At 43.2% G+C, this 22810-nt stretch overlaps 1 long non-coding RNA gene across 1 annotated transcript; it reads left to right on the forward strand.

Annotated features, from left to right (window-relative positions):
• Positions 1 to 275: 275 nt before the first annotated feature.
• On the forward strand, positions 276 to 18609 carry LOC122802041. Its single transcript, XR_006364853.1, has 3 exons — positions 276 to 440; positions 10822 to 10825; positions 18599 to 18609. It is a non-coding gene; the product is annotated as an uncharacterized LOC122802041 (long non-coding RNA).
• Positions 18610 to 22810: the final 4201 nt, after the last annotated feature.

Below are 22810 nucleotides of genomic sequence, written 5' to 3' on the forward strand. Positions count from 1 at the left end.
TTAAATCAAAATATCTGTAATCACTGTAGAAGTAAAGAAGAAGACAGTATGCACACTGAAAGTTTTGAACAGTGTTTATGGCAACTGGGGAGAAATCGGCTGAAATCAGGCATCCAGAACAGAAAAAGAGGGTATTCCCTCTGTTCAGCTGACGTCACAGTGATGTCACAAAATGGGAGGGGCATGGGTGGGAATGGGTGGAGTTATGAGTGATGTGAGGGGCGTGACCTTAGTCCGGTTTTAGCCACAAAGAAACCTGGCAACCCTACTTGGAAGGTAGAGGTCTGGTAGCGGTGCTGAGTACCTGACAACAGCTGGGTGATTAAAGTGTTCAGCTCTCCAGGCCTCCTAAGATGGTTCTGTTTAATAGTATACAGGCGCTGCTGTTTCTCCTTGTCGACGTGCTTCTTTTTGTAAAGGCTGATGAACATGACCACACGGTAAGAGGGCATCAGTATGGAACAGCTGTAGGAAGCTGAACTGGGTGGGATCAAGTGTCTAAGTCCTCAATGTCTGTGAGTTCCATAATGATTCTTTCCATAGCTTTGCAGACCAGGCTGGTTAAGGTTATGGGGAGGTAGTTATCAGGGTCTGTAGAGGTGCCTCCTTTGTGGAGTGGGACTACTGCTGCTGTACGTCAGTGTTAAGGTACATATCCTGTAGTAAGGCAAAGGTTAAATATGTTTAAGAGAGAACATAGCTTTCTACTACTGCTGATCAGAGATGCCTTCTCTTTATGGGATTTTGCTCTGTCATGCAGTAGTTTCCTTTTGTTGTACAATTTGTTTATGGCTGGGGTCCACCAGTCAGGACGCCTTCCCTTGGTGGAGAGGGTCTTGGTTTTATTTGGGATTGCATGATCCATGCATTCTTGGAGATGTACGTAGAAAGCATTTGTGAAGTATTCTGCATTGTGGGATGTGGTTTCCACTGGCACAGTCGAATACCATCTCAGTTATAAGAAGTGTGAAGTCGGCTTTTGAGAAGTTTTTCACTAGTCTTGTGTTCTGGGTAGAGGTGGGATCGGTATATCCAGGGATCTGTATATCCCGGGTGATTAGTTGTGGTCAGATCTCACTAGTGAGGGGTATACTTCCAGTGTGGAGCACTTTGTCCCCATGTTTGTGATTATCAGGTCTAGTACAATATCTCACCTTTGTTGTAGAGGTGACTAGCTGTTCCATTGCATTTGAATTTATGAATTCCAGGAACCTTTGGCCTAGGGTGTTGGTAAGTTCGTGATTAACTGTACTACTTAGACTGATTGCTTCATGTCATGATTGAAAATTATGCATTTATACTGGGCATGAGTCTACTCTGTGCTGCATGAAGGATTTAATTTTGCAACAAAGCCCTAGTCTTGAATGCATGGATGAAGATGGGCAGATAGTGGGTTTATTCTTTTGCAGGTTACTGTAATTTTATCAGGCCAGTTGCTTCACTATAAATGTATTTGATTTGACTGTATTTCTCCCCTTTTGTTTGTTCTTGGAGAAAGAAGTATTGTGAGAGGGAGACATAGGAAGCAGAAGGGAGATAAATGTACATCAGTGATGCAGTCTTAGGTAGTACTCAAAACAACATGCATTTATCTTATTTAATTTGCAACCACCCCCAAACATTTGTGTGTATATATATATATATATAGAAATATCACGATAGGTGCATTGATTTTCACATGCCTCTGCAGGTATATTACATCAGAATGTTGTATTGCATTGTGTTTTTCAGGTGTGATTTCAAGTGTAAAGCAACACAGCCACCACCAAAGATGCCATCTGTTGAGGAGAAAGCAAGCAGCGTTTACCTGTTGGGTGAGGAAACTGACTGTGATGGTTGTAGCAGTGGTTCAGACGATGGTATGCACCTTGATGTACCACATAATGCCAACCAGAGCGAGGATGATGATTATGACTCGGATGATGACATTCCACTCGCACGTCTGCATGAAAAGGCCATTGCCTGTGATAAGGATGATGCTCCTGTACCCGCCGTTCCTGAAAGACCACTACCAGTTGCCAAAGCAGACCTGACCAGTAATTATGTCAGTGACCAAGACAGTGAGGATGAGGTGCCACTTGCACAACTAAGGAAGGTGCCCACACACAAGTTGGCCACACACTATGGCCACCAAGGGCATTCAGAGTATGACGCAGACGATGACATGCCTTTATCTGTGTTCACGAAAGCACCTGGTCTAAATGACACAGCTATGCAGTCCTCCACAGTGCATGGCACTGCAACTGCTGATAAGGGTGTGGATGTGCCTTCGCCTGTGCATGATGTGGGAAGTAGTCCACAGTTTGGTGATTGTGATGGAGATAATCCTCTAGATAGGAGTCCAAGTAGCTCCTTGTCAGAGACTGATATGGGTGTGCCTCAGCAGGGAACATGTGTCAACAGTTCACTACCAACTGCAAGCAGTACAATTGCTACTGGCATTCAGAGAGCATCATCTCTCAACCCTTCAGCCTTTCCCATTTCCAACTGTTCCTTGCGACCCAGTCAGGTACGCAGAGCATGCCCACCACGTAAAATCACGTGGGAAAAACATCTTCAAACTTTACACATTGAGGAATTTGTGGGGCCAGTAGGACCAATAGATCACTTGGGCTCAGATAGCACAGAGATGGACTTCCTGAATTTGATGTTCCCAGAGGAGCTATACACCTGTATTGCTAATGAAACAAATCGCTATGCTGCACAGAGGCAGGCCGCAGCAGGCAAGGTTGATACGCGGTGGAGTCCTGTGTGCCCAGGAGACATACGCACATTTTTAGGTGTCAGAATATACATGTCTATTGTACATGTTCCTGAATTGAGGCAGTACTGGGAAACACACCATGTATATGGTCGCTTCCCAATAGCAGAGTACATGACCAGAGATAGGTTTGAAAAAATTCAGCAGTACTTCCACTGCAATGATAACAGCCTGAGCCTACCACATGGTGCTGTGGGTCATGACAAGCTACATCACGTACGGCCAATACTGGATGCAGTGCTTCATGCATGCAGGACACGTTACAATGTGCATCGTGAGGTGGCTGTAGATGAAGCCATGGTTGGCTTCCGTGGACGCTTGACATTTAGACAGTTTATACCTGGTAAGCCTGAGAGGTATGGCATTAAGGTGTGGGTGTTGGCAGACTCAACCAATGGGTATGTACGTGAATTCCAGGTATACACTGGAAAAACGGAGCAGAATACAGAGGTCGGGCTGGCACACAGAGTTGTAGTTGACTTGACTAGGGGACTGATTGGCAAGAAGCATCACATTTACTTTGATAACTTCTTTACCTCTGTTCCACTAGCACAGCAATTGCTGAAAGATGATCTATACTGTTGTGGAACCATGCACCAATAGGTCAGGATGGCCTCTTACATTCAACAGACAGGCCATTGGAAAAGCAGCTCGAGGCTACTACAAACAATTGCAGAGTGGACCACTGCTAGCTACTGAATGGAAGGATAGCAAACCAGTATTCCTCCTGTCAACTAACTGTAACCCAACCTTGCCAGTCTCCAGCACATACAGAAGAAAGCGTGATGGAAGAAAGACATCAGTGCCATGTCCACCAGTTGTAAACATGTACAACAGTTACATGAATGGGGTGGACAGAGCAGATCAGCTGAGGACACAGTATCCCAGTGCCAGAAAGGCCCGCAAATGGTGGCTGTACTTGTTCTGGTTCTTATGGGATGTGGCCATTGTCAATGCTTTCATTATATTCCGTGAAAGTATCAGACATCAGCAACTATCACGTTCTGGACGATTATTCGCAACACAGTTACAGTTCGAAGGAACCTAGGCTTGCATCTACTTGCCAGTTACACAAAGAGGAAAAGATGCACTGAGATTACTGTCCCAGAGGCTGTGAGCCGATTTGAGCATGGCTCTCACTTTCCAGTGAAGTGGCATAAATCAAGATGTAAAACTGTGCCAGCAAGGGTAAGCGTGCTGAGCCATCATGGGCGTGCCCAACTTGCAAGGTCAACCTGTGTGTTGAATGCTTTGGGGAGTACCATGGCCATAAATTTCTCCCATAGTGCTGTGGGCCTTGGGTGTGCAACTGTGATGTAATGGTTCCCTCCGGCAAAGGACACATGCAAAAAAAACAGCCTGGGTCAGTCTAAGCCTTTGGACATGTTGCCTTGATGTAGCTCTCCACTCAGTCTCCCTCCCTTCAGGTGTAGTCAGTGTATGTAGGTCAGGGCAACAGGGTTTACATTAGCTCCTCCCTTCTGCCCATTGCAGAAAGGACACATGTAAATTGAACAGGCAGAGGTAAAGCAGAGTGCCTCACCTGCCTTTTCAGTGTACATGTGCTCTTTCTGTGCCCCCATGTCAGTTAGCATCCAAGCCCTTCAGCACGAACGCATACCCAGCCAGCATGGATCTTGTGATCCACCGGGATCGCACTTGGGAACCTGGAGACTCTACAGCACAGTCCCATAGTGATGCTGTCCTCGGTAAGCATGGGCTTGGGTGTGCCACTGTGATGTATTGCAAAACATGCAAAAAGACACAGCCTGGGTCAGTCTTGGTCTTTTGACATGTTGCCTTGATGTAGCTCTCCCCTCAGTCTCCCTCCCTTCCGGTAGGTCAGGACAGCAATTAGTGAGTTACTTCAGTCCCTCATCCCTTAGGTCCATTGCTGAATGGGCACATGTAAAGAGAAAAGGCAGAGGTAAGGCAGACTGCTGCCACTGAAGGAGGTCATGAGACCATAGTGGTATCAGCAGTCTGAGTGGGCAGCCGGCACAGCTATGGGACACTACAGATAACCAACATCTGGAGCCCCATGCCTGTCCTTGGCATATTAGTGGAGCGCGGTCCTTACCCTGCTTTTCTCTTTACATGTGCCCTGGCTGTGCACCCTTGTCAGTGTCCACCCATGCTTTATTTCAGATAAGGTAAGACTGTCTTCTGCTGTTCTGGGAGTCACTGGAAAGGGAGCAGCCAAAACCCACGCTGTCCCATCGCCGAATATTGTGTTGCTGGGTGCATCACAGGGGCATACCCAGCCAGCATGGATCTTGTGATCCACCGGGATCGCACTTGGGAACCTGGAGACTCTACAGCACAGTCCCATAGTGATGCTGTCCTCGGTAAGCATGGGCTTGGGTGTGCCACTGTGATGTACTGCAAAACATGCAAAAGACACAGCCTGGGTCAGTCTTGGTCTTTGACATGTTGCCTTGATGTAGCTCTCCCTCAGTCTCCCTCCCTTCCGGTAGGTCAGGACAGCAATTAGTGAGTTACTTCAGTCCCTCATCCCTTAGGTCCATTGCTGAATGGGCACATGTAAAGAGAAAAGGCAGAGGTAAGGCAGACTGCTGCCACTGAAGGAGGTCATGAGACCATAGTGGTATCAGCAGTCTGAGTGGGCAGCCGGCACAGCTATGGGACACTACAGATAACCAACATCTGGAGCCCCATGCCTGTCCTTGGCATATTAGTGGCGGCGGTCCTTACCCTGCTTTTTCTCTTTATATGTGCCCTGGCTGTGCACCCTTGTCAGTGTCCACCCATGCTTTATTTCAGATAAGGTAAGACTGTCTTCTGCTGTTCTGGGAGTCACTGGAAAGGGAGCAGCCAAAACCTTACGCTGTCCCATCGCCGAATATTGTGTTGCTGGGTGCATCACAGGGGCATACCCAGCCAGCATGGATCTTGTGATCCACCGATCGCACTTGGGAACCTGGAGACTCTACAGGACAGTCCGATAGCGATGCTGTCCTCGCTAAGCATGGGCTTGGGTGTCCCACTGTGATGTACTGCAAAACATGCAAAAGACACAGCCTGGGTCAGTCTTGGTCTTTGACATGTTGCCTTGATGTAGCTCTCCCTCAGTCTCCCTCCCTTCCGGTAGGTCAGGACAGCAATTAGTGAGTTACTTCAGTCCCTCATCCCTTAGGTCCATTGCTGAATGGGCACATGTAAAGAGAAAAGGCAGAGGTAAGGCAGACTGCTGCCACTGAAGGAGGTCATGAGACCATAGTGGTATCAGCAGTCTGAGTGGGCAGCCGGCACAGCTATGGGACACTACAGATAACCAACATCTGGAGCCCCATGCCTGTCCTTGGCATATTAGTGGAGCGGTCCTTACCCTGCTTTTTCTCTTTACATGTGCCCTGGCTGTGCACCCTTGTCAGTGTCCACCCATGCTTTATTTCAGATAAGGTAAGACTGTCTTCTGCTGTTCTGGGAGTCACTGGAAAGGGAGCAGCCAAAACCTTACGCTGTCCCATCGCCGAATATTGTGTTGCTGGGTGCATCACAGGGGCATACCCAGCCAGCATGGATCTTGTGATCCACCGGGATCGCACTTGGGAACCTGGAGACTCTACAGCACAGTCCCATAGTGATGCTGTCCTCGGTAAGCATGGGCTTGGGTGTGCCACTGTGATGTACTGCAAAACATGCAAAAGACACAGCCTGGGTCAGTCTTGGTCTTTTGACATGTTGCCTTGATGTAGCTCTCCCTCAGTCTCCCTCCCTTCCGGTAGGTCAGGACAGCAATTAGTGAGTTACTTCAGTCCCTCATCCCTTAGGTCCATTGCTGAATGGGCACATGTAAAGAGAAAGGCAGAGGTAAGGCAGACTGCTGCCACTGAAGGAGGTCATGAGACCATAGTGGTATCAGCAGTCTGAGTGGGCAGCCGGCACAGCTATGGGACACTACAGATAACCAACATCTGGAGCCCCATGCCTGTCCTTGGCATATTAGTGGAGCGGCGGTCCTTACCCTGCTTTTTCTCTTTACATGTGCCCTGGCTGTGCACCCTTGTCAGTGTCCACCCATGCTTTATTTCAGATAAGGTAAGACTGTCTTCTGCTGTTCTGGGAGTCACTGGAAAGGGAGCAGCCAAAAACCTTACGCTGTCCCATCGCCGAATATTGTGTTGCTGGGTGCATCACAAGGGGCATACCCAGCCAGCATGGATCTTGTGATCCACCGGGATCGCACTTGGGAACCTGGAGACTCTACAGCACAGTCCCATAGTGATGCTGTCCTCGGTAAGCATGGGCTTGGGTGTGCCACTGTGATGTACTGCAAAACATGCAAAAGACACAGCCTGGGTCAGTCTTGGTCTTTTGACATGTTGCCTTGATGTAGCTCTCCCTCAGTCTCCCTCCCTTCCGGTAGGTCAGGACAGCAATTAGTGAGTTACTTCAGTCCCTCATCCCTTAGGTCCATTGCTGAATGGGCACATGTAAAGAGAAAAGGCAGAGGTAAGGCAGACTGCTGCCACTGAAGGAGGTCATGAGACCATAGTGGTATCAGCAGTCTGAGTGGGCAGCGGCACAGCTATGGGACACTACAGATAACCAACATCTGGAGCCCCATGCCTGTCCTTGGCATATTAGTGGAGCGCGGTCCTTACCCTGCTTTTCTCTTTACATGTGCCCTGGCTGTGCACCCTTGTCAGTGTCCACCCATGCTTTATTTCAGATAAGGTAAGACTGTCTTCTGCTGTTCTGGGAGTCACTGGAAAGGAGCAGCCAAAACCTTACGCTGTCCCATCGCCGAATATTGTGTTGCTGGGTGCATCACAGGGGGCATACCCAGCCAGCATGGATCTTGTGATCCACCGGGATCGCACTTGGGAACCTGGAGACTCTACAGCACAGTCCCATAGTGATGCTGTCCTCGGTAAGCATGGGCTTGGGTGTGCCACTGTGATGTACTGCAAAAACATGCAAAAAGACACAGCCTGGGTCAGTCTTGGTCTTTTGACATGTTGCCTTGATGTAGCTCTCCCCTCAGCCTCCCTCCCTTCCGGTAGGTCAGGACAGCAATTAGTGAGTTACTTCAGTCCCTCATCCCTTAGGTCCATTGCTGAATGGGCACATGTAAAGAGAAAAGGCAGAGGTAAGGCAGACTGCTGCCACTGAAGGAGGTCATGAGACCATAGTGGTATCAGCAGTCTGAGTGGGCAGCCGGCACAGCTATGGGACACTACAGATAACCAACATCTGGAGCCCCATGCCTGTCCTTGGCATATTAGTGGAGCGGCGGTCCTTACCCTGCTTTTTCTCTTTACATGTGCCCTGGCTGTGCACCCTTGTCAGTGTCCACCCATGCTTTATTTCAGATAAGGTAAGACTGTCTTCTGCTGTTCTGGGAGTCACTGGAAAGGGAGCAGCCAAAACCTTACGCTGTCCCATCGCCGAATATTGTGTTGCTGGGTGCATCACAAGGGGCATACCCAGCCAGCATGGATCTTGTGATCCACCGGGATCGCACTTGGGAACCTGGAGACTCTACAGCACAGTCCCATAGTGATGCTGTCCTCGGTAAGCATGGGCTTGGGTGTGCCACTGTGATGTACTGCAAAACATGCAAAAGACACAGCCTGGGTCAGTCTTGGTCTTTGACATGTTGCCTTGATGTAGCTCTCCCTCAGTCTCCCTCCTTCCGGTAAGTCAGGACAGCAATTAGTGAGTTACTTCAGTCCCTCATCCCTTAGGTCCATTGCTGAATGGGCACATGTAAAGAGAAAAGGCAGAGGTAAGGCAGACTGCTGACACTGAATGAGGTCATGAGACCATAGTGGTATCAGCAGTCTGAGTGGGCAGTCGGCACAGCTATGGGAGACTACAGATAACCAACATCTGGAGCCCCATGCCTGTCCTTGGCATATTAGTGGAGCGGCGGTCCTTACCCTGCTTTTTCTCTTTACATGTGCCCTGGCTGTGCACCCTTGTCAGTGTCCACCCATGCTTTATTTCAGCTAAGGTAAGACTGTCTTCTGCTGTTCTGGGAGTCACTGGAAAGGAGCAGCCAAAACCTTACGCTGTCCCATCGCCGAATATTGTGTTGCTGGGTGCATCACAGGGCATACCAGCCAGCATGGATCTTGTGATCCACGGGATCGCACTTGGGAACCTGGAGACTCTACAGCACAGTCCCATAGTGATGCTGTCCTCGGTAAGCATGGGCTTGGGTGTGCGACTGTGATGTACTGCAAAACATGCAAAAGACACAGCCTGGGTCAGTCTTGGTCTTTGACATGTTGCCTTGATGTAGCTCTCCCTCAGTCTCCCTCCCTTCCGGTAGGTCAGGACAGCAATTAGTGAGTTACTTCAGTCCCTCATCCCTTAGGTCCATTGCTGAATGGGCACATGTAAAGAGAAAAGGCAGAGGTAAGGCAGACTGCTGCCACTGAAGGAGGTCATGAGACCATAGTGGTATCAGCAGTCTGTGTGGGCAGCCGGCACAGCTATGGGACACTACAGATAACCAACATCTGGAGCCCCATGCCTGTCCTTGGCATATTAGTGGAGCGGCGGTCCTTACCCTGCTTTTTCTCTTTACATGTGCCCTGGCTGTGCACCCTTGTCAGTGTCCACCCATGCTTTATTTCAGATAAGGTAAGACTGTCTTCTGCTGTTCTGGGAGTCACTGGAAAGGGAGCAGCCAAAAACCTTACGCTGTCCCATCGCCGAATATTGTGTTGCTGGGTGCATCACAGGGGGCATACCCAGCCAGCATGGATCTTGTGATCCACCGGGATCGCACTTGGGAACCTGGAGACTCTACAGCACAGTCCCATAGTGATGCTGTCCTCGGTAAGCATGGCTTGGGTGTGCCACTGTGATGTACTGCAAAAACATGCAAAAAGACACAGCCTGGGTCAGTCTTGGTCTTTTGACATGTTGCCTTGATGTAGCTCTCCCCTCAGTCTCCCTCCCTTCCGGTAGGTCAGGACAGCAATTAGTGAGTTACTTCAGTCCCTCATCCCTTAGGTCCATTGCTGAATGGGCACATGTAAAGAGAAAAGGCAGAGGTAAGGCAGACTGCTGCCACTGAAGGAGGTCATGAGACCATAGTGGTATCAGCAGTCTGAGTGGGCAGCCGGCACAGCTATGGGACACTACAGATAACCAACATCTGGAGCCCCATGCCTGTCCTTGGCATATTAGTGGAGCGGCGGTCCTTACCCTGCTTTTTCTCTTTACATGTGCCCTGGCTGTGCACCCTTGTCAGTGTCCACCCATGCTTTATTTCAGATAAGGTAAGACTGTCTTCTGCTGTTCTGGGAGTCACTGGAAAGGGAGCAGCCAAAACCTTACGCTGTCCCATCGCCGAATATTGTGTTGCTGGGTGCATCACAGGGGCATACCCAGCCAGCATGGATCTTGTGATCCACCGGGATCGCACTTGGGAACCTGGAGACTCTACAGCACAGTCCCATAGTGATGCTGTCCTCGGTAAGCATGGGCTTGGGTGTGCCACTGTGATGTACTGCAAAACATGCAAAAAGACACAGCCTGGGTCAGTCTTGGTCTTTGACATGTTGCCTTGATGTAGCTCTCCTCAGTCTCCCTCCCTTCCGGTAGGTCAGGACAGCAATTAGTGAGTTACTTCAGTCCCTCATCCCTTAGGTCCATTGCTGAATGGGCACATGTAAAGAGAAAAGGCAGAGGTAAGGCAGACTGCTGCCACTGAAGGAGGTCATGAGACCATAGTGGTATCAGCAGTCTGAGTGGGCAGCCGGCACAGCTATGGGACACTACAGATAACCAACATCTGGAGCCCCATGCCTGTCCTTGGCATATTAGTGGAGCGGCGGTCCTTACCCTGCTTTTCTCTTTACATGTGCCCTGGCTGTGCACCCTTGTCAGTGTCCACCCATGCTTTATTTCAGATAAGGTAAGACTGGAAGGGAAGATGTTCACTGGTTCAGAAGGGATGGCATTCACCTAACTGAGGAGGGCATTGCATTCTTCTTGACCAACCTCCACAATGGCATGAGGAGAGCCCTGCATGATTGTGAGAAGAATGGAAAACACCCATGACCAAGCTGGACCAGTATAGTAAGTAAAACACTATTATGAAATGTGTTATGTAAAATTTATTTCTCTGAGCTTGGCAAATAACTGTTATGGAAATTATGATTTTTTTTTCATATTTTGGTAAATAACTTTGCAAGGGAGCGCAGAAATCAAAGTTTGTTTGAGACTTATGGTTATGGAAATTATGATTTTTTTCATATTTTGGTAAATAACTTTGCAAGGGAGCATCTGAATGTGCCAAGTAATATCTCATTTTGAAGACAGTATTGCTGGTTCTAATATGGTAAAAGAATTGTGCCAGTATGTTTGACACATGTGCAGAAATCAAAGTTTGTTTGAGACTTATGGTTATGGAAATTATGATTTTTTTTTCATATTTTGGTAAATAACTTTGCAAGGGAGCATCTGAATGTGCTAAGTAATACCTCATTTTGAAAAGATTATTTATAGTTCTAACATATAAAAGAATTGGGCCTGTATGTTGTACACATGTGCAGATATCTATGTTTGTTTCGGACTTAGGTTATGGAAATTATGATTGTTTTCATATTTTGGTAAATAAATTTGCAAGGGAGCATCTGAATGTGCCAAGTAATATCTCATTTTGAAGACAGTATTGCTGGTTCTAATATGGTAAAAGAATTGTGCCAGTATGTTTGACACATGTGCAGATATCAAAGTTTGTCTGAGACTTATGGTTATGGAAATTATTATTTTTTTCTTATTTTGGTAAATAACTTTGCAAGGGAGCATCTGAATGTGCCAAGTAATATCTCATTTTGAAGACAGTATTGCTGGTTCTAATATGGTAAAAGAATTGTGCCAGTATGTTTGACACATGTGCAGATATCAAAGTTTGTTTGAGACTTATGGTTATGGAAATTATGATTTTTTTAATATTTTGTTATATAACTTTGCAAGGGAGCATCTGAATGTGCTAAGTAATACCTCATTTTGAAAAGATTATTTATAGTTCTAACATGGTAAAAGAATGGTACCTGTATGTTGTACTCATAGGCAGATAACAGAGTTTGTTTCTGACTTAGGTTATGGAAATTATGATTTTTCATATTTTGGTAAATAACTTTGCAAGGGAGCACCACATTGTGTGAAGTAATGCATCATTTTGAAGACAGTGTTACTCCTTACAACATGGTAAAGACCTGTGTCTAGGCACTGTAAACACGCACAGATATTACAGTTTGTTTAGTCTTGTACAAATATGAAAATTATACATTTACAATACTTCTCATTATTATGCCCATATCTTTGCTTGGGAGCATGGTAATCACACAAATGATGCGTCATTTTGAAGCTGACATTCAGATGCACAACTTCTACACTGATATGTAGGCTCTGTCTGTTACAGGTGATGAGATATTATGTTTTGTTTATTTATCAATTATGAGAAATAATATACTAATCATATTTCTGTGAATATCTCATGAAAGGAGTGTCACACAGTTATGGTTAAAGTATCATTTTAAAGCTGACATTCATACTAACAAATTAAATTCAAATTGTATGGGTCTGCATGGTACATAGACCAAGATATTGTGCTTTGCTTTTCCAAAAATTAAAAAATTGCACAATATCAGCATTCCTTGCCAAATATTTCATTATGACTTTGATATGCACTATCAACATTTACACTGTTGGAAAGGTCAGTGTCTGCTGAGCAACTTTCGCGTTTACACTTTTAGTGTAGCTCTTATAGTTAAAGAGTTATGAGCATTTGTTTTCTGTATAGTATTACAAATGGATTTTCTGAAAATGAGCTCAGGCTGCTCTGTTGTTCCTATGGTGGAATTCAGCAGGCAGCTTTTCCTGAGCTGCTCTGGAGTGAATGAGTTCTCCTGCCCTTAAATGTCATTCAGCAACATTCAAAAAAGCACTGCATTGCTCAGCAGCATGCAAACCAGCTATGCAAAGCCAAGTAGCATGACAATTCGCAGAACAGTGGTTTTAGCAAGGCTTAGTACTGCACAAACGGTGGTAGCTGTTAGCAGGTTTATGTACTGCATACCATGACTGAGCAGTGCTTAGCAGACAGCGGTAGAGCCAACATTCACAATGCTGGAATGAAATTAAAGAAAAGTAGTACATTCATTTACAGCCGTATTCTGCCTGTTATGGACTCAAACCCAGGACCTGCTACACATAAGACCGTAACTCTACCCATGGACCTAGTTGAATGTAATAAAAGCTATTATACATTCACATATAGTATTAGGCTACCTGTTAACATCGTCGAGCACTGTGCCATGCTGCGCCACATAAACATGCTAAAATACACCTATAAATAAGTAATTAATTACATCTGGTTCTAATTTTAGATGTTTGGCAGGTGTCTGCCATGTCTGTATGAGCTCTGCTCAGCTCTGCTGCACGCTGCACCATGCCATGCAAACATAAATGAAAAAAAAAAAAGTAAATTTAATTATAATAATTAATTACATCCAGTTTCTATTTTTAGATGTCTGCCATATATCAGCTGTCTACATGTGAGAACAGCTTGGCATTACTGCACTCCATGCCATGCCACACAAACATGCAGTTGAAAAAAATTATACAAATATTAAAAAGAAAAAAAATGAACACATCATACAAATGACTTATTAGACCATTGACACACTTCACAACATTGCAACAGTGACAGGAAGCATTACAGGGAGCCTCACACTCATCTGCAGCCACGGGTGGCTGCTACACCTCTCCCTACACTGATTCAATATCCATGTTCCTTAGCTTTCCCTCGGCAGAGCAACATCATTAATATGCATGCCGTGCTGCTGAGGTGAAACCATGGCCGTGTACATGGATACATTCCATACAGGATCTACACTGTGCCTACATGGATTCTACTAAATCCTGGAGGATATCTTTCTCCACTATTCAAATGGTTTCTTAATTAAATGTTTTAAATAGGGAGAAATACAAACATTTGCAGTTAAACATATGATAGAAATATGAAATGCCACTACACAATAATTTGAACTACAGCTGTAATTGAACCTGTGGCACTTTGGAAAAACTTTAGTCTACATACAGAGGAATTATCACAACATGCCACATAGGAACTTCCAGTTTATTAATCCAGCAACCAAAAAGAGGTTACAGTAACTATGTCAAAGTTCTGACTTTACTCTGTATTTCCATAGGACAGCAGATTTAAGCACATTTGTGCAATATTAACCAGATTACAGCAAATGCAATGAAAATCTTCAGCTTTTGCCATAGGAAGTGGAAAGGCATTCCCCATCATTCACCACTGGTGTGCCATGTCAGTCTCTGTGCAAATACTAGGGGCAAAAGGTAAAGGGTTTTTTTATGGGCCATTTCTGGCCATGTGTGCCATTTGTGATTCTATTTTTTGACCAGATTAAACATGTGAAAAAGGGATTGATAGCACAGTGGTCAAAATGGAGGTGGCAAGCAGAGGTTAGGACACTTGTGAAAGAATAAGAGAATTCGTATGAGGGTGGAGTGAGAGCACCACAGCCAACCACTTGCTCACAATATAAATGTAGAATTGTACAAAGAATGTCAAGACTTTGGACAGTCACCACACCAGGGATGAATAACAACAACAGAAAAATATTGTATAGCCAATTGGAACAAATCAAGTGCATCAAGATAACACAAAGGAGAAGTTGAGCGCAATATGTGGGGCATATTTTTTGTAGGACAGGTGCCAGTTTTCTCTATTTTGGGAAATAGAGGAATGTTGTGGAAGGTGCTTAGGAATGAAAAGGTCAGGTAGGTACAGCAGGTTAGGAAGCATGAGCAGACATACAGGACATACAAGACAGTCAGGGATGATGATGGAAACAAAAAGTTGGGGACACTACGATTGGGATAGGGAGGGGGCATCAATATTGCACATATGTCCGGCTTCAGAACAGTAAGAATCTAGTCCTCACCCAAAGAACTGTCATCACTGTCCCCTGCATCAACTGCCTGTGTCAGTGCTGGAGTTGGCATAGTTTTTGCAATCTGATGCAACACCTTCTCAGCCCTGTTGATATGTGTGCTGAGGCCCTTCTTCATGATATCATCCACCAGCCTTGTCAGTTCCTGTTTGGTGAAAAAATCACCACCTCTCTTGGTACTGCTTGTGGAGGGTAACACTGCACCAGCAGCCAGGGCAGAACTATCTGACACAGGTGGAGGAGGTAGGACAGTGGTTGTATGGGCAATGCTGACAAGTTATGAACCTGAAGTGCTGGGTATCTGTACTGCCATTTGTGGCGATATGGTGAGCCAAGCCACAGTGGTCAGTCTACCTCTCTGTGCTGTTGGTCATTTTCTTCAGCAGCATACTATGCAAACAGCAGAATGTTGATACATTATAACTCCTCCTCTCAAAAAAGAGAGTTTGGGTGGGGGAAGAGAAAACAAAGAGATAATTAGTTTTTGTCATGTCACATTAATTTATTTTTCAATACATATTTTGGCAATACATAAACCATTATGGTAATTTACTAATCTACACCTTTGCAACATCTATATATGATATGAAGATGTCAATTTGTAAAAAATAAACAAATCTCACTTCTAGGATATAAGACAGAACAGCCTTTAATCCCCTGTTATGGATAGGATATATGCATCCAAATGTAATAATGGCAATTACCGTACTTCAATTGTTCCCGACTTATTATTGTTGTTAATATTTTTGAATTACTATCCTGTAATAAAAGGTAAGCACTGTTTCTGGGTATTGAACCTCCACAAAGTTAAGCCTGTCTTATCACTGCCTAATGCAAACAGAAAGAGTTATTGGGGAAGGCATTCATGCTTGATATCAAGGTTGAGGTACCCCTGCCCAAAATGCTAGTGACCGAGGGACTGAAAAGCCTTATCTGGTTTGAATTTGGACCTGAAGCATACTTACCTCATGCTTGTCTGTAGCGAGTAAGTCTCTCCTGTTGTACCTCATGGTTTGCCACTATTTTCTCTGCACCTGTAGAGTACAAAAAGAAAAAAATATTTATGAAAGCTTAATGAATAACTGCCTTGACTGTCTAGATAATTAATACCATATCATACACAGATTATAGGTTATTATACTTAGACAACTGAGGGGTGTTTGCAATCCTAAATTCAGCCTCTGATCAGCTTAGCAGGTCCTGCTTGTTCTTCTTAAGCTGACTATAGTGGGAAATTACAGTGTTTCCCAGTATGTGTAATGCCAGCTGTGCTGGAGACAGCCATGGCCAAGCTATTCCAAGCCACAGCCTTATACTGAGTCCCAATATAACCCTTCTGCAGCAGCCTACAACTGTAGCACTTCATGAGAAGTGGCACAAAAATCCCCCCCAACCATTTTGTTAAAAATCTAGCACCATTCTCTCCATGACTAGTCATGTCTGCAGAAGTCAAGCTAACAATGTATTCAGATCTCATGTGTAACAGGCTGTGTGTAAAGACACACAACTTTGCCAACAGCATTTGTGCAATTGAAAACACATGGATTCCTTGGCAGATACATCAGCACTATTTCCATCAAATAGCACTAAAGGTATGAAACACGGCAATAGGATTTGCCATATATGATGTTCTACCTATTGATGCATGTTCCAGTGTTCAACAATGAAATGCTTAATGGCATGGCTTGTGATATTTAATGTTTGGAAGGATAAATAAGATGGATTGTGACATATTTTGATGTTGGGCCTTATACATTATTAAAATTATGTTATGCCAGCTGGGAATTAAACCCATTGGTTAGAGAATGCAAACAATTAATTCTTATTGCCATAGGAGAACTTGCTTTAAGCATGGCAAATAAAGATATACTAATTATAAAATGAATGGTGGTATACTTCAGAGAAGCCTATATGTGTATGACTTAAAGTAGTACTAGGAATGCATTTGTATGTAAAAGACAATATTTCTGCTTGTAATTATGTTTCAGATAGATGGAGTTTCATGACCTGAGTAATACAGGTTGGGTATGTTATACACAAACTTCACAAGACACACTGTCCTAAACACATAGTTGGGATATGTGATGAGTGATTATGAACATAACCAAGCTATTGTATCTGTCACACATATGCAAGTGCATTTTAATTTAAATATCATCATTATCATGTTTACGAAATTGTACACACATCAGCTTGATATGTGAAGCATTAATGATATATGTCAGATAGAATAGTTTCATTATGCAATGATTACTGATACATTTCTGTTAATAAACATGTTTATCATTCTCATTTGTCTTTAATTTTACATTCCAAATCAAAATGCTGTGAGAAATGAGATTCTGATACCCTTGGTAAAAGTATCATTTATCTGGACTTGTTCCATTTACCTCCTGCTTTCTTTATTTAAAGTCACTGCACTTACACCTTGTGCCACAGACATAGGTAATTTAGAGGTGGAATTTCATCATTCAGTACTACAGGGTGCTGACATCCATGCAATGCCATCAGGCTCGTTTGTGCTGCAGAAGGTAGCCTAAACTAAATTCTTCACTTTTTTCCTCAAGCAGTGAACCACATTTGCACACTACCGACCAGAGAGTAAATGCAAAAGGCATTAGAAAAAATATATAATAGGGAGAATAAAGCTGGCAGTAAAATGAATTCAATCAATGGGTATATCTAGCAAAGAAGTGCATTTCAGTGACACATTCATTCTTCTCACATCTCCTTGCAACATCAGAAATGTACTTTGTGGAACATATTAGGGTTATAGTTAATGGCAAATAATGTGAAAGTGGACAGACAACAGCTCACATGCTGTTAGCAATACATACAATAGTTGATTTTTAAACAACATAGTGATATCACAAAATGTGAGTTAATATGTATTCAGACCATGCTCTGTAAAGTTATCAGTTAAGTGAATTCAAACCCTGCATCAGCTATCATTTTCTCTAAGCTCATTGCACTTACACCTTGTGCCACAGAGAAGGTTACCTGACAGATGGAATTTCTTTACTCACTGTCCAGAGTGCTATGAATATGCACAGTTTACCAGGCCTGTTTGTGCTGCATAAGGCAGCCTAAACTATTTTGTCACCTTTTACTTTCAATAGTGAACCCTGTCCAAGCACCACTCAAATACAGATTACAAATTAAACAAATAATATATATATTGAGTGTAATTGAAATATGATGCATAAACAGGATTTGAACATTGCATGATTTGTCTTACTTCTCTGAATTCATTTAATTTACACACTGTGCCACAGAGCTGAACAGTTGCCAGATGCATTCTCTGCGGTCATTACTATCCATGGTGCTGACAGACATGCACCAACACTAGCCTTATTTGTGCTACTGAAGGGAAGACAAATGAACATTTTTCACTTTTTACCTTAACTTATTACAGCTGAGTGATGCCTTAAGGTGCATCTGCAGTTACGTTTTACTGACACCTGGCATCAAATATTGCTTGTTTAAATCGGCATCAATAATTCCAACACCATGCTACATTCTAAGTATCAAAAGATTTAATCTTAAATGTACATAATGGCAAACACAACATATCGATAGTTGACCTCTGTCTAGTGTGGGTAAATAGACACTATTTTCTGTTCATATAATATTAATTTACGTTTCCACAAACTTCATTTGTTTCTAAATAACGCAGCAACCAAGCAACACAGACAGAAGTGCTTAAACTCATGTGAAAGCTCTCAGATGCCTGTACAAAATGCTGTCAAAGGTATGTGTGTAACTTAGTAGTTGCTAAGATATTGTAAGTTGTTTACAAAGTTTTGCAGACTTAATTGGTACTGTGTTTACTAGGACTTATAAAATCCAGTTTAAGACCTAGAACCTAAAGAATACTAAATAGTTTGTGCTGAAGAGTTTGGCATTTATATAGTTCAGTAACCCCTATGGTTCCAGAGATATGAACATTTTTTTGAAATGTATGGATGAAATATGACTCAAATACTTTTGGCCCTGCCCATTTGAAGTTACACTGCAAACTTCCAGAGCTGTATTAGAGGGAATGAGTTAAGCTGTGAAAGGTGATTGCACACTGCCAAGTGGAATGCAAATGCAGAAGGCAATGCAAACTTTTTTTTGGATAACAATTTAAAGGAACATGAAATGAATCCAAGTGTATATCTAACAATGAGCAGAGCTACTATTGCATTACAATGACACATTCAGCCTTCCCACACCTTCTTGCCACGCCAGCATTATCATTTATGTCTCATAATATCAGGACTTTTGGTAATGCTATGGGAATAGAAAAGGTTCAGGGAACAACAGAAATACTTTTATTTTTTCGCACAGCACAAATAATTAATATTGATATAATTTAAATCAATACTGACATTACTTGAGTTTCCCAACACAACACATTTATGCACCAAAATAAGTGTCAATATGTATTATTATATCCCTCAGTAAAATGATCTGTGAACAGGTTTTGAACCCCATCATCTGTACTGTTTCTCTAAACTCAATATATTTACACATTATGCCACAGAGAAAGGTGTGCAACAGCTTGAAATGCTTCACTCAGAACTGTCCAGAGTGCTGAGGAAAGCTTGTTAAGATCAGTCTCAATTGTGCTATACATGGCATTCCACATTAAGTTTGTCAGTTTTTACCTTGGAAAATGAACTGCTATTCACTGCTACTGACCACTGACAACCAACAAACTATAATGCCAAATGGCATGCAAATGATCAAGGGAAAAAAGACACATTTTGAAACAAGTACTTTAAATGTTCATTTCTGATGTTGCCTCAATTTTTTTATCTTTCAATAGTAACCTGTATGGATTTAAACCATCAAACCATTACATTAAGAACAATAATTTAAAGTCATTTCCCATATTTAACACAGACAATGATATATACCAACAACATTCTAAGCAAAGACTGCAAACAATGCAGGTCTATTTTTTTCTTTCTTTATGTTATCTCATTTCATTGTCCATGTTTGGGTCCAGAGAGCTCAACACTGCTAAACACATACACTCACACACACACACACACACACACACACACACACACACACACACACACACACACACACACACACACACACACACACACACACACACACACACAGTCATGCACGCACACGCACGCATGCGTGCGCACACACACACACACGCACTCATGCACACACACACAGACACACTCATGCATGCACACACGCACACACACACGCATGCACACGCGCACACACACACACACAGACACACACACGCACGCACGCACACACACACACACACTCATGCACGCGCACACTCATGCACACACTCATGCACATGCACACACACACACACACACACACACACACACACACACACACACACACACGGATGGTGATCTATCTAGTTTCTAAACTGCTTTCTTGTCAAGGTATGTTGCTATTTCTTATAGAATGCTTTTAGGGTAACATTAAGGATGAATTGTAAAGCCCAATACAAACCATTTTTGTAACTGTTTGCATTATCTTTATCCTTTTCTGTTATCATACTCCATCCTTATCAATTATTTGTCAGCATAACAATCTTTGGTAAAGAATGCTACCTGTCATACATTTTGTTTGTTTTATTTTCTTATAATTTGAACAGTTATTGCAGAAGAGTGTGATATTACATTGTAGCAAGGTCAGGTATTTTGACATGTATAGCCCAAAGAATATGATAAGGTTGTGATATCTACCTTGCTTCCCTCCCTCCACATCAGTGGAGGTGGCACTATAATAGTTTTTTCCAGTTTCACTTTTACTTTGTGAACTAATATTGCTAATACTGCAATGTATTACAGAGTTACACAACTGTTGTCTGCATTACAGAACTGTTATATTTATTTTATTAATATAATTTGGGGGGGTGACTGCCTTAAGTTATGTGTAGTCATAGAGAGCATTTCCTTTTCAGTTGTCTGCATGATGGATGCATACATTCATATGTAACCAAATTCACAGCCATCCTGTATGTGTTTTAGAAATTTAATTTTGTGTCTGTTTTCTGTTTCATCTCATGCAGTGATATGACACCCAAGAAGAAATCTGTACCCAACAAGTCACCATGATGCAGAAAACGAGGTCATTATCCAGTCCTTACATTGCCACAGAGCTTTTATCTTAGAGAGAAGTAGAAGTGAACAATGTGCTCAAGCTAGGATATGGCAGCAGGTGGTGAGTGACATCAATACTGTTGAAGGGCATGGGACAATTTACTACCAGATACTATACAAGCCAATTGATATGATAACCTCTGCCCACTGTAGGGTGACTGTAATTGCCAGGAAACAGGTGGCTATGGGAGGTAGTCCTGCTACAAACCACCAACAAATGCAAGAGAGTTCTTGTCTGCTGTCAAATATCCTAGTAGTTCAGCAGAGGGTTCATACAGAATCCTTGATATTGGTGCTGATGTGTATGACAGACTCAGAGTGTCTCAAGCAGAACTTCCAGGTATACAAAATAAACATAATTGTGTCATTGTATATATCTTTATATGCATATATGTTATACGCCTTATATACCCAGAGCCAGTGAGAAGTGTGAGTCAGACAACACAGTAATAAAGAGATAGAAGAGGGTGTTGGGGAGGATTCAACTGGTCAGTAGATTTTTGCATGAGACCATTATTAATTAGCACATGTAAAGAGGATTGTTGTGTGTTACTTCTTTCATCTGCATTGTGTTACTTAACAGCATTCTTTCCTTTCCTTACATAAAGGGACATCTAGATTGCAGTCTGCAAGACCACCTCCACATGGTAAGCATACACTGGTTATTGTTATTAATTTATATAATGTAGATTCAGGTCTAACTGAGAGTAATATTTGTATTGGTGTAGCTTCTATTATAGTTTAATATACCTTTCATATAAGAAAGCGTTTTGACCAATTTCATCCCTTTTTCTGTCTTTGTTGTGTTTATTGCTTGTTATCATAGCTGATCATAACAGTGACACTATGGAACTCATACTACTTGATATCAGAGTATTAGTATCTTCTGATGATGATGGTTTTGATGAAGAGGTACATTCTGGAGGTACAGAGGGTCAGGCTGACATTGAGGTTATGGCTCCTACATGCCCTGCCTTATTTCATACACATTCAGTATGTATATACATACCCATGACACTGAAACTTCTGATATTGGACAGTTTGATTGTGACAACGTTGATCAGGGTAGTGTGGTTACTCTGGTTGCAGAGCTGGTTGCTTCTCCCTGTAACCATTGTGAGGGTAAGGTTCCATATAGGATGGTTGCTAGAGGTACTCTGAGGAAGCACACAGTCCATTCCCCTCCTGATGCTGGGTGTCATTATGTGCCACCAAGCAGATGTGCTGGGCTGTAGCACAGCCACAGGCACATTGCACTAAGGCCTCAGAAGAGATAACGCAAGTACTAAACATTGTGTATTCTGATATGCATGGCTCCCTGAACCACACGGGGGACACTTTGAACAAGATAAATGACACATTGGATCAGGCAGTGTCTGTGAAGGAACATCTGCTTGGGGAGGGTTGGTGATCATGTGGCCCCAGAGCTGCTACATATGTTATTAGCAGATGTGGCCACGCAAAATCCTGCTCCTGTAGTTGCACTACTTCCGTTGTGGCATCCACACCCAGACATGGTAGGCCACAGTGTTTTGGATCTGGATGTAGTTGTAAAAAAAGCTCATCCAACAGACATTGCTCACATTCAGTTACCATTCAGAATTCTCGCCATGGCCATGGAAGTAACAGTGTAACTCCTGGTAGAGGTAGTTCTCATGGTTGGGAGTGACAATGCTGAATTTAGTATTCTACTGTGCATAGCTCATGCCATTCTGGAATGCCAGGACATAGTGCTATCCCAAGCCTTGTCTGTATTCATGCAGAGGCACACACTCATAAAAAAATCAGATGCCCATTTGATGATGTGCAATATTGCCAGCTATGCCAAGAGAAGTAGGGCAGTGGATGTGTAATATATGCCAGCATGGCTAGTTGGAGATGTGTAAAGAATTATATGTCATATGTATATTAAGCTGATTTTTACAGAAAATTGTGTT

This window comes from Protopterus annectens, chromosome 5.part0, assembly GCF_019279795.1.
Source record: "Protopterus annectens isolate FY-2018-M chromosome 5.part0, PAN1.0, whole genome shotgun sequence".
Classification (NCBI taxonomy): Eukaryota; Metazoa; Chordata; order Ceratodontiformes; family Protopteridae; genus Protopterus; species Protopterus annectens.